Raw genomic sequence first — 5,230 nt, 5'->3', positions numbered from 1 at the left:
TCACTGCTTCCCTGCCGTTCCAGATCGTGGCAGAGGTCGTGGAAATGCTTGTGGTTTTCCTGGAAGCTGTGTCTCTCTCACATGATTTCCTGACTGTTTCTAGGGAAGAGAATTGTTTTTGGAATTACTGCTCCTTCCTTGAGTGCATCGTGGCGTTCGAGTGGGGTGACCTGTTATCGACCTCTGTACCTTATTGAGTAAAGCAACTCGTCCCCTGAGCACAGGACAAGGTTTGCTGGCTCACACGGTGTCATCGGGGGAGGCCGCTCGGACCGTCAGACCCCCGGTGCCCGAGACAGCTTCAGGCTGTGCTTTCTGGCTGCTCTCTCTCTCACACACGCGCACACACACGTGCACACACACACGCGCACACACACACCATGAACTCTTCTGTGTCGTGCTGTGTCTTTGCTGTATAACTGTGTGTTTTTCTTGTGCTAGAACTATATTGGTGGGGGGGGTGTATTTGTAGATATAATATAAACACTATAAACAAGTACTTTTGGCTGATAGAAACAATACCACTTGTTTCTTGCTTTTGATCGTGACGTTTGAAAATAATAAAAGGCTTTTATGGCTGCTAAACGTGTGACGCCTTAAGATACATCACTTGAAGCATCTTGGTGACTTCTGCACCTGGCCGCCGTATGTTTATACTGCAGTTCTGACTATTCTGTAAATGGCATAAACATCCCCATGGCCACATTCTAGTCTTTTCTAGGGCAATGCCTTTGAGCCAGACTACAAAACCCTCCCACTAGTTTCCAAAAATATCAAGCTGTAGTTCTTGGGCCACTGTCACTCTCCATTATTTTAATTGAGACGCCAAATAATAGGTCTTATCCATTGCCATTTGGCAAGCGAATGTAGAAAATGGAGAACCGGATTCTTTGAAAATTGTACTAACAGCTATCGGAATGACGATGTCCTTTTTCTACATAAACAAGATAAAAATAACTTACTTTTCACTCTTTGACATCAGCTTTCACATTATTTCATATTATTTCATTTATCCTCAATGAACCTCTAAAATAAATGGATCGTTTTTTACAAATGAAGAAACTTAGTCCCAGAAGGGTCATGTGGTTGTCCAAGGGTGCCTTGTGAGTCAGGGTCACTGTATGCTTCGGGTCCTGGTGCTGATATCTCTTTGCACCAACGGGATGCTGCCAACAGGTTTCCTTAATGAAAACTGATCCAGCTCTCATTCCTATACACATTTTGGCACTTTCAAATAGAATTACCCACAAGAATCACCCGGGGCCTTGTTCAAGGGCAAAATCTGATTTAGCAGGTCTGGAGTGGAGCCTAAGATTCTGCATTTCCAACAATGACAGTCTCGCAAGGGAGGTAGCCGCTGTCTGCGGACCACTTCTGAAACAGAGAAGGCACAGAGAACTTCTTAATGAGCGTGACACAGAGCCAAAAGCACTTGCCTGCCTGACGCGCCGATGCCCTTCCAGCAGGTGCACTGACTGCCTCATGGCATCTGCTTCTTTGACCCTTGCGAGAACCCCATGAGGCATATGTTATGGTCATCCTCATTTTACAGATGAGGCATCTGACACTCAGCAGGGTTAGGGAGCTTGCCTGTGAAGACTCAGCTACAGGTAGAAACGCAGAGATTCGAACTCAGGCTGCCCGACTCACATCCTCAAGTCCAGCCTCGACACCCTAGTGCCTCTCACGGAAGCAGTGGGGACAGTGGAGCTGTGGCCCGTGACGTCGGAGGCACAGGTTGCCACGGAGGAAGACTTCGGGGTGTGATTCTATAGCTCGCGAGTCCAGGCGTTCACACAGAGTTTCCGTAGAGATATCGTAAAACCGAGCAGCTCGATTAATCGTTCGACTTGCTGTGCTTTTCTGAAGTCTGTGGGTACCCCTGGGGGGCACGTCCATGTCTGAGGGCGAGCGGCTCTGAACATTAGGTTGTCACTGTCGCCTCCACAGCCACTTTCCCAGATCTTCACGTGAGAACCCACATTTCAGGCCGCAGGACAGACAGTCAGGTTCGAAAATGCTTAATTTTTGAAAATAAAAGCACATCATGGTTTTAATTCACTTGTTAAGTTACATTCACTTTTCACGCCTGATCTCCAAGGCAAGATCGGGGAAGGGTTGACTCTCTGGGACCCTAGAAATCTTTAAATTGAACTGTTGAGCTTAATTGTGATGTTTTCCCATAGGGCTGGCGGCTCCGACACACTCGAGCCTCCTTGGCTGGAAACATATCCACTCTCAGCTCCACTAAAACCATTCTCCACACAGCGGCCTGTTTAAAATCATTTTTAAAATACAAATCAGATCGTATCACACTCTTTCTCAAAATTCCTCATTGGCTGTGAGTAAATTTCACTCCCTTACCCTGTGCTAATGATCTGATCTCCTCTGGTGAGTCCTCAACACAGTCCTCTCCCCCATCCTCCTACCCCACCGCTGGGCTGAGACGCACATCTGCATTCCTGCCCCCCGGGCCTGGCCACCTGCCGTTTCCCCTGCCTTCAGCCTCCCTCCCCCCATATCATCCCATGATGGGCCCCTTCTTATCATTCAAGCTCCAGCCCAATCCTCAGAGATGACTTCCTCGACTGCTCTTTCTAAAGAAGACCCCAGTCACTCCCACGAAGAATTGCTTGATTACAAATCTCATTGCTATTTTATATGTCCTTGTTAATTCATTGAATGATCATCCATTTCTCCCCCTAGAAAGCAGGGCCTACCACGTCACACTGGCCAATAACAAACACGTGTTGAGTGAATAAGTGACTTCGTTGTGACAAAGAGTCTGTAAGACACCGGTGATCCTCACAGCTGGTGAATGTGGGTTCCCAACGTGGAGTTTGAGGAAAACGGCTCGTTCTCTGGAAATCCAGTCCATCAGAGGTAAACGCCGGGCATCTGAAATTTTTAAAATCCCCGGGGTGATTATGATGCGCATCAAACGTGGAGAACCACCCCACCCAACACGCACTGCCTGTGTCTCAAGAACAAAAACCAGTACCCCCAGAGTTTCTTTCCCATCACCATTTCCTGTCAGGACGTCAAGACCCCACAGTTAACATCGGGCCTTTCGAGAACGAACGCAAATCTAGAAACCAGAAAGAACCAATGACGAAATGGAGAACGAGGCAAAGCTTCCCACCGAAAAGCCAGTTTCTCATCTCAGAACACTCATTGGGGAAGCGAGTCAATAAAAAATAATAAAGACATCATGTGGCGTTATTATGTGCTGGACGTTGAACACATAAACTCACCGAATTCTTGCCAGAACCCTGTGAGATGGGCACTATCGTCGTCTTGTCCTTTGGAAAGGAATCTAGCTCACGGGGCAGGTGAATCATCTTGACCAGGCTACCGGGAGGTGAGAGGCAGAGCCAGGACCCGCGGCATAGTCAGGTCCATGTCCATCAATCGCATTGTGGCCGCGGCACAATGGCTAATAGCAGTGCCCCCCAGGGTCGAATGGCTTTCAGCAACACTCTCCAGCCTCGCAGACTTCCCAGCGGAGAATTTACCACATTATTTGATTTTTCTGTTAGCTTCTCTCTCGTTTCTACCAGGCTGCCGGCCAAACCAAACAGAACGAGGCAGATAAGGCACCAGTAAATTAAATGTGAGCGTGGACCTCTGACGCGGGAGCTTGCGAGTAACTGCACAGAGGCATAAGGAAAGCCTGATTTTCAACATTCTGCCTGATACTGTTTTCCAGTTTCTGAGCTCAGACAGGCCTGTGTTCAAATCCTGCGTCTTCTACTTGCTGAATGATGAATGTAAATTCTCAAAAACCAAGCAGAAATCTGGCAACCACCAGCCTGGGATTTTCTTTTATAGTTAAATTCTTCTTTTTCGTCATTAGGGGAGGCCCTCGGGGGTGTCGGAAGCATTCCACTTCTCAACCCACTTGTAAAAATTCACTAAGCTTTTTTATTGGTGTATTTTCCAATGGAAGAATAATAAATATACAGAAAAGTTCTTATAAACTCTCCATTTGCCAGGCCGTTCATCGGGCCACACAGGCGGCACGTCTGGCCCCTGGAGCTAGCAGCTGAGTGGAGGTGGAGAAGCGGCTAATGATGTGAGCTGGTCAAGCCAAAGAAATGCATTTCCCATGAAATACCTGAGTAATTAGCTCATTTCTCGAACTGCTTTAGAAAGCACAGGCTGACCTTCGGAACAGATAGATGTTCGCCCCTGGCAGTGTTTTGTTTGTTTTTCATTGTGGGGAGAGAATCTTTCTGGTGTGCTGTGATGGGCTGGATTTCGAAGGGCTTGGCACATCCCACGAGGCAGCAGAGGGAACACAGAATGATGTCACAGTTGGTCCTTTGGGGTGAGTGTCGCGAGAGGGGCTTTGAAGGACTCTGTTTAGCAGGAAAGCAAATGCTCTTTGGCCTACCCTGAAAAGATTGGGGGGGGGGGCAGATGGAGGAAATCGAGCTGAAATTCAGAAGAGCCTGGGACCCAGCACAGCTCAAGGCTCATGTGGTTCTGAGCAAGTCCGTCACCATCTCTGAGCTTCAGCAATGGTTCTATGTGACAGGCAGAGCTGGGCTTGAAGGGTGTTTTTCAACCCTTGTCCCTGTCCAAGTGACTGCTGTCTTAGTCTTGTGGCTCAGAGGACACAGATCTCACCTCAATGTCAGCCACAAGGGAGGCACCTGGCCCACACTTGATTAACTGGGGTCCTCCATCTCTTGAGCACAGCAGCCATATCCACGACTCGCAGCAGCCCAGGGAGACTCAACTCCTGTACTTGAACTACTGAGAAAGAAAGGCCTTTTTTCACCTGGACCTCTGGGTACCAAGCTGCCTGGGGATGCGGGATGAGGAACCAGTCTACCCAGAGATGAAGCCAGCATCGAAGAAAGCAGGCGAAAGAAAGAAAATTCCTGCCATTACCATTCGAGCGCCTGCATCCGGCTTTGCCTGAAGCTGGTCTTCAACTTGTACTTTCTGCTACAGCTGGTCATTTGTAAGCAATAGCATCCCAACAAATACAGAGGCCAGTGGGGAAGGGGGAGGGGCGAGAGGAAAAGCCAGGCTGGGGTTTGGGGGGAGGGGCTGAATGCTAGAAGGGAGAAAGCCTCCGGGCTCAGATGAGATGGGCTCTGTTGTGATCTGCATGCATATTGAGCTTACACATAAATTAGATCTGCAAACATAATTAGCTTAAAAAGACACAAAACCAAAACAAACCACTAGAGCAGATGACTCGAGGCAACTTCTAATC

This window comes from Pteropus vampyrus, unplaced genomic scaffold (genome assembly GCF_000151845.1).
Source record: "Pteropus vampyrus isolate Shadow unplaced genomic scaffold, Pvam_2.0 Scaffold162, whole genome shotgun sequence".
NCBI lineage: Eukaryota > Metazoa > Chordata > Mammalia > Chiroptera > Pteropodidae > Pteropus > Pteropus vampyrus.
The sequence above is the reverse complement of the archived record's forward strand: the minus strand, read 5'-3'. Positions refer to the sequence as shown.